Source organism: Lygodium microphyllum, chromosome 24 (assembly GCF_053477565.2).
Source record: "Lygodium microphyllum isolate KBCC chromosome 24, Lygodium_microphyllum_v1.1.10, whole genome shotgun sequence".
Lineage (NCBI taxonomy): Eukaryota > Viridiplantae > Streptophyta > Polypodiopsida > Schizaeales > Lygodiaceae > Lygodium > Lygodium microphyllum.
The window spans coordinates 16,576,498-16,585,160 of NC_141158.1; positions in this window are offsets into that span (position 1 = coordinate 16,576,498).

Below are 8,663 nucleotides of genomic sequence, written 5' to 3' on the forward strand. Positions count from 1 at the left end.
CTCTGCACAAATCTATACTCTTTGGTACTGTTTGTACAGACTTAAACACAATCCGTCTCCTTCTGGGATTAGAGCAGGCCATCACAGACCGATCCTTGGCGTCAGTACAGGGCAGGGTGCCAAAGGAATGTCAGGATGCGAATCAGATCGATGATGATACATGGGTGTGCTGGGACAGAGTGCGAGCAAGATAGAAAATGGATCTCTGGACGGCTAGGGCAGGATTCGAAGTGGCAGACAGGGAAGACGAGACCCTGCGCTAGTCTGCGATGAGAAGGCGAGCGTCTCCACAGCCAAGGTCATATACTAGGGCGGATGAGTTCACCCGAGCCAGCTCTAGCATCCGACGAACGACGTGGAACGGCGTAGGCACGTAGGGTGCCAGATGAAAGCCAGTAGGCTCCGCAGGTCTGCTAGGCGAGAAGTCGAGGGCAAGGCTTGACGTGGACGTCAGGGCATGCACGAACACCACGCTGGTCTGGGGGAAGATCTCCCACAGCGCACAGGGTAGGAGGCACGTCGCCAGGTCACGGGGGAGCCAGATCCGCCATCGCATCTTCTCTCTTCCTCTCTCTCTCTCTCTCTCTCTCTCTCTCTCTCTCTCTCTCTCTCTCTCTCTCCGTGTTCACTCTACTCTCTGTCTTTGCAGCTCTCTCTCTCTCTCTCAATCAATCACATTTTACAAAAATGGGCAGTCAAAAGGTATTATAAGCACAACCATCTCATAGAATGTTATATTGATCGTAATTGGGATCCTCATGCAAGGGTTTGCCTGAGAGTTGTAGCAGAGAGGAGTCCCAGAGACATAGACAAAAAATAATATTGTGCTATAGATACATTGAGAGGCCATTGTTATAATCTCCTAATATACATTGTGACTCAATACAATTAAGAAAACAGTTTGTAAATAGTATCAATAGATAGGGATTATCCATCAGACATGTTGATATTTGGAATCATAATGTACGAAGAGAGATGCGATATAGACTAAAAAATGAAAGGCATATTGGAGTACCCATAATATATACTAAGAGAAGCTCGAGGGTATGGCAAGGGTAGTCAAATGATAGATATATATGTGACACAATAAAAAATGGAAGTCCAATAGATGTACTATGCTATTTCATCTCAGCCCACTTCAAATAAGTTGCCACAAACAATGAATGATCATAATCGTGCAGCTTCAATACACTAGAGGGTACAGGCTAGGAACTTTAGTGATTGAATTTACATCTAGCAAGGCTCTATTTTTTGCATGTTTTAGGCCCATATATAAGGAGATGAACATAGATGCACTAGATGTCAAATCTCACAGGCGCTCAACAATGGGACATGGGTGGATTTCTTTTTGATTCAAGAGTTCAACCAACTGTGATAGACTCTCACTAGTCACTCACTCTAGCTCAAAACCATTGTACTCACCTATCATTGTGACTAGGCAAGAATCAAGCTTAATGATTTGACATTGTAGTAGTAAACATGCTCTTTTGTCATCTTTTCGTTTTAGTCATGGAAGTAGAAATGGTCTCATGATGCTTAGGCGAGCCCTTCATGTATAAAGCTTTGCATCCCAATGATCTTAAGCCTCCTTTCACATAGGTGGTGCACAAAGTAAAATAAGATGGAGAAAGAGGAGAGATAAATGGATGCGATAGAATGCTTCACCTCACTAGGTGGTTTGGAGAGGATGTGCTCACACAGGTTCAATTCCAAGAACCCCGTACCAAGCTATGGCTCTTCGATACATTGGTCACATCCACACTACTTTATGGAGTACAAATATGGGGGCCTAGTCTTGACCACCATAGTAGATCAGGGCGCATGAGAAACCCCTAGTGTCCATGATATCCAGGATGTAAGGCCTCAGTCCCACATGAGATCATCAGAGTTGAGCTAGCAGCTACATCGATTGTGATAGAGGCCCTCACCCGATCGGTCGCATACATACATAGCCTATGGGACTTACCTAGACACAGATATACACGGTTGGCCCTTGAGTCCTCCAGGCAGCTTGCCAGAGAGGGTGATACTTCATGTTGGTATGCACGGATGTCAGCTTGGTTTGAGCTGCATGGCTTTAGCATAGACAAGTTACCCCCCTTCCAGTACTCCCTTGATGCACCATCTCTTCATCTGAGTAGGTTAGAGATGTGCAAGATCATCAGGATGAATCTTACCCAGTTGGATATGAGGCGGATATGGTTGATGCCAAGGCAGGAACTAGGGACAAAGATGGCTTTCTACCATGTGCATTTCCTTCATACTACAGATGATGGATTTATTGTTCACCCGAGATATATGGACACCCACCTTTTCCATGGGATTAGATGTACTATTGGCCAATTGTGCACCTCCTTACATCAGCTAGAGATTGAGACTAGTAGATATAGATCCATCCCACGAGAGGAGCACATATGCCAGATATGCCAATTAGAGCGAGAGACTGAGGAGCATTATATTTGCCGCTACCCAGCGTATTATGAGGTCCGTGGTCGTTTCCACTCTCTTTAGAGACAGATTTGGACCACTATCCAGAGTCATGGATTTTACCGATCAGCAATGCCTTGGCCTCTTTCTTCTTGAGATACGACGGCTTCGTGACAAGCGCCTCAGGAGTACAGTTGCCCTAGGACATTGAGGCCCTTCACAGAGGCAACTCACAGACTTCTTTGCAAAGGAGACTCAGAAGACTTCAATACAATTACAACCACTGTCCACACGAGAGGCTCTCACTGCCACAATCCATACACAGACGAGTATTGATTGATCGAGCTGCTCAGCTTAGCCGATCCAGACGTCCTAGGCCTCGGCACAGACACCGACAACACCTTCATAGACGGATATATGGGATTATTGCTCAGGCTAGAGCTAGGTCCTCCATACCCACATGAGACTGTACCATTTGGAGCTCATTGTTACTAGATAGAGCTCTTTGTTTTACACATAGCTATAATTAGTTTCCTTTCTTATTTTGTTTTGTGCTACATACATATTTTGCCCAGACAGTTGTACCATCATACACATGATTGTAACTCATGGTCTCATAGGTCATTTTGGCCTTTTGTAGATATTAATATATCATTTCATTTCTCTCTCTCTCTCTCTCTCTCTCTCTCTCTCTCTCTCTCTCTCTCTCTCTCTCTCTCTCTCTCTCTCTCTCTCTCTACACACACACACACACATCTATATGTATATGGCAATAGAGAAGCAAAAAGCAAAGGATGAAGAGTTGTGAACTCACACACTTTTGAGACTCCTTGGTTGCCCCTTTATGCATATCCTTATGTTAATGAGACCCAACCAATGTAGAGTGAACAAGATTATCATTTTACCGTTGGTGAATTTAATGCAAGTAAATGAGTTCAATCCAGGATAAACAACCTTGTACCTCAAAAACCAACATAGGCTACAACAAGTTCAAGCTAGTATGCTTGCTTGCAGTAAGTAGTTGGCCAAAAGTAATTCACTTGCCATAGCTATAGCCAAAATAAAGAAGTAAACGAGTTGAATCCCAACAAGCCAAAATCAACAATGCAATAAGAAATGGATTGAGTCATTGTTACTCTTCTTCTTCATGTGAATGGAAATTAAGCTTCTATTGTTGGATACCATTCTCATCACCATCATCATCAAGGTATTCTTCTTCATCATCTAAATCAAAATTAAGCTTCTATTGTTGGATTCATTGTCAACACCATCATCATCAAGGGAGTGAACCTTTCACATGAATATTTGTAACAATACTTACTCATATAACAAAAAATTTTGAGTTCACTTTGTGAATGGATAGTGCCTTAGATGATACTTTGCTATAGCTCAGATATATCTGGTGGATGACTTTAGTTTTGGCAATATTTGGTCTACAAGAATGATGCCAATGCACAAGAGATGGTTGGTGTGTAGGGCCATTGATATTGGTGGTTCTTCATTAAAGTCTTTGGTAGTACGTGCAATAGTGTGCACTTTGTGGGGGTGTGATTGCCTTACTATGCAATGGAGGGTGCACGATGTGAGTGCAACTAAGAGATGAATCAAACCCTTGCCAGACAGAACCCTAGACAAGCCTAGAGTCTTGTCCCACACATAAGGACCCAACAAGTGTGATAGTTGCAGCTTTGAGATGAAAGACATGGGGCCAGCCTCACATATTCTTGGAATGTGCATTACAGGGGATCACTCTCAGGGGCTTCTTTACTTGTCACAAACGGAGTACATATGGAAGGTCCTTGAGTGCTTCCATATGAAGGATATTAAGCCTATTGGTTGTGTTTTATCTTCCCATGTAAAGGTGAGTCAAGTAAATTGTCCCTAATAGATTAGTAGAAGATTGAGATGACTAAGATTCCTTATGCATCCATGGTGGACAGTTTGATATATACTATGATCGTCACTTTTCCTAATATAGCATTTGTAGTGGGAATTATGGCACGCTATATGGTTACACCTGGCCGGCACCATTGGAATACCGTGAAGGGTATCATCCATTAACATCATGCTCTTAGAGTTTGTTTCAACCCATACATTACCTTTTTCAGCTTACAAACTTTGTTCTCAAAATGGAAAGCCTCAAGTCTTGGTGGTTGAGCCAAGTATATCTCCTCATTAAGGTCACGATTGAAGAATGTTGATTTAACATCCATTTGGCAAACTAGCCACTACAAGTATTATGTGAATAGTGGTCATTCTAGTAATTGAGGCAAATAATTATTCAAAATAAAACAAACCCTTCAACATGTGAAAATATCCCTATGTGACTAATTTGGATTTGTACTTTTCTAAGCTGATCCACCACTTCCCAAGTGTCATTCTTTGTTATGCTATCATACTCAATTTGTGTGGCTACTCTCCTTGGGTTTGTGAGTGCTTCTTTCAAGTTAGGGATGGGCTCCTTTACTTCGCTTATAATCTCAACCATCAAGGCTATATTGACTACATGAATAGAAGCCTTTCCTTTCTCCTCTATTCTCTAAGACGACCTTGTTCAATCTACCTTTTCCTCAACAATTGCATGTATATGATTATTTCGATCAGACAAGAATGGTGATAGCTCTTGCGAGACACGTTCATATTGGATCACTTCTTTGCTTGACAATAAAGTTAAAAACATTGCCTTTTCCTCCATTATATTTGGTTGCTCCTTCAACACCATAATCATGGCTCTTTATGATGTTCTTTGCCTCTTGATCATACAAATTGTAAGCCTTTTGCTCATCAATATAACCTAAACACATCTTATGTGTAAAGTGCATGATAAAAATCAAAATCAAAACCACAATTAGTACTCATAAGACCCCCTACCTTGGGCTAATTAGCTCATTTTCCGAATTAGAGGATGGCTTCCAAGTAAGGCAATCTACAAAGAGATCTGTGATTCCACATTCAACGCATCTCAGATCAGCCTTGTCTTGATTTGCTTACTCCCTTTTTAGGGAAACACGAAGAGACATGTCTTGGGTGACCGCAACAACACAGGATTGGCTCTTAGGGTCTGCCCTCCTAAGCCTCTAACTCTTCCTCTACCTAATTCCATCACCGTGGTAGTCCATAAGGATTGCATTGCCCTCTTCATCATACGAGACATTAAGAGTGCATGTAAGACTCTTCATAGTTCCTCCACATAGTAGACTAGGGCATCACTCGGTGGATGGGTCACGCAGGGTCCAAGTAGTCTAGATATGCCCGTAGGGTTTGTCTCCATTCTAGGAATGACTGGCTTGGCATCATTAGGTGTGCTGAGAGAGAGAGAGAGAGAGAGAGAGAGAGAGAGAGAGAGAGAGAGAGAGAGAGAGAGAGGTGCATCGTGGTCGAACCTACCACAATTGGCACAAGGTCAAGACCTAGGGTCCTAACACTTAGCTAGCAGGTGGTTTCTGCCACCACAATATACGCATTGGATATGAGGGCATGTTGGTCATCTCATCATCTCTTGTAATCGAGCCAGCTCCATCTTCATCTCTACTAGCTCTTGGCTTGAGTTAGTGCCCTTTTCTTTATCTTAAGTACTTGGGTCTGATCTTTCGCTTGTCGTTGAAACTCTCTCAAAATTTCTAGAGGTAGCCTCCTCTCGATTTGATCTCCTTGAGTTGGTCGTCCACTCTAATGGCCTCTTCAAAGACCCTAGCCAGCGCGCCTCATTGTAATCTCAAGTTGTCTGACAAGGCCTTGTAGAGTTCTTCACTTCATATTCCATTAATGAATACTGTGGACACCGCTCTTTCAGTTGTTGGTCCAGTTGGGATTCTCTTGAAGAGACTCCTCACGTGGGTCACATAATCCCGGATATCTTCCTTATCCCTATGCTTGACATTCATCAGCCCCACTAGCAGGTTATCGGAGTACCCTGGCTCAGAGAATCTCTTAATGAAAAGATTTTTAAGGCTATTGACGTTAGCTTGCTCAACAACATCTAGACTTATGTACCAAGTGCTTGTAATGTGCTCGTCCAAGCACGTTTATGCGGTCTATCGAGAAACGAGTCTAAGCGTTGCTGCCAAGCACTCCCTTGGAATGTTCTAGGGTTTGTCGCCTAGGGTTGCTTAAGTCCACCTCACAACGGAATATTCGCAGTTGAACCCACTAGGATCGACTTGAAATCTGGGTTCCTCGTGTTCTCCTAACAGCATTCTAGCATCGGATCGTGGACATCCTACTTTACGCAGAGATATCCAAGCCGAAGCAGATCGATGCCGCACTTGGTTCAAAGAGAATGGGAAACAAGAGGGATGCTCTGCTCAAACTCTTTGCTGTGGGACATAGCCCCATTTTGGTCCTCTAAAATGGTATGAATCAAGTTCTAACTTAACACTACCTAAAGGTAAGACGTTGGTAAAACCTTGCAAGAAGCCTCCCAATTCTCTCGGACCACCCTTCCATAGGACAGACCCGTCGGGGGGTTCCGCCCACTTGCTTCCCTCAATAGGTGTTCTTTAGTTATCTAATTAGACCCTATCACATTTATGTGCGACATTTAAAACCAGCTTCCTTAATTATGCCTTTTAGGGAACAAGGTTCGTTCACGTAACTTATGGCACTGACACAAAAGCATCTTAGACAGGGTCCTTGGAAGTAAACTTAATATTAGCATCTTAACTGAGGTACAAATCTTGCCAAGTTTTTGCCCTTGTACTAGTAATAGGGTCTCGAGAATCTATCTTGAGTCATGTAGATCGTTTGAGTAGGACTCGAAGGCAGGGAATATATAGCAAGAGCCCCCCTTGGCATCCAAGCGTCCTCCTACGTTCAAACCAACCCACGGAAAGACCTCTCGTGGCGGGTTCAGTCCACGTTCCCATCATGGCTATTTAGAACCCCCTTAGCTAGGGTTGGCAGCCAGTTAGGGGTGGTTTGGCGCGCCCTCCAAGAGTTCAACCTGATTCATTATTCCCATTTCTTTTAGGAGTTTGGGGTCATACAATCCTTTTTATAAACGGTGTTGCTAAATTTACAAGCACAAACAATGGTGAAGCACTTTTTGGTTTTAACTTATTTCTGTTATTCATTGAAACATACACATAATATCCACACTCAAAAGATTCGAAGGGTAAGATAGATGGTTTTTTACTAGTGTATGCCTCATAAGGAGTTTTTTCCTTGAGAGCTTTTGTGTAGCTCTGGTGGTTGAGAATGTAGACTATAATATTAATAGCTTTGGCCCAAAACTAGTTGGGTGATCCCTCGCCCTTAGGCATACATCTCTATATTCCTTGCCCTTTGGGCCAAAACTAGTCAAGTGATCCCTTGCCCGTAGGCATACACCTTTCTATTCCCACAATGGTGCGATTTGGGCATTTAATAATACTATTCTACTTAAGTATATGAGGCACCATCAATTAACACTTAAATCTCTTTGTTCTTTCAAAAGTCTTCAAACTCCATGGGTGAAACTTAGCATCGCCATTTGTTTTAATTTTTTTTATAGTTTTTTTTAAATTCTCAACAAGTTTTATATTAAGAAAAATTTGGGCTCGCTTTTGGGCCTTTGTAAGAATTGACATATTATCATCCTATTAAAAAAGGAGACTCGCAAATAACTATATCCATTGTACCTTAACTATAGCATGCAACATATCATTGAAAAGGTATTGATGAGGGGATTCTAATGCACAATATCCTCTTATAAAACACGGTGTGAACAAGAGAAGAGAATCATTGGAAAATAAGGAAAATAAATAGATAATCATGATAACATGAAAGAGGCTTTATTCATTTAATGGTTGCAAGTACATTGTTTTATAGCTTTCTAACTTAGACACACTTCCTATACTTCGCTTATGATATATAGTACTTAGTCATGTACTTGTAGTATGTGCCTTTAGCGCCACTCTTCGCTTATATATATGCTTATAACAACACCTTCAACTCCCCTTTCCCCCCCCCCCCCCCCCCCCCCCTTGGTACCAGCTTATCCTATAGATAATTGAATGCAAGGGATGTAGGTTTCCTCTTGAATACCTACAATGCCTTTTATCTTATGTAGTGTCAAAAGAGTGTAAGAAATATAACTTTTTACAATGGTGTTTCATTAATTGTTCAAAAGATGATGATTCTTGTACATAGTTAGCTTTTTTATTCCAATAATCCTTGTTAGTGTGTCCAAATTTGTTGCAATTCTTATACTTGGGCATTGCTTTGTTCCAACAATCTTGCTTCTTATGTCTAGCTTT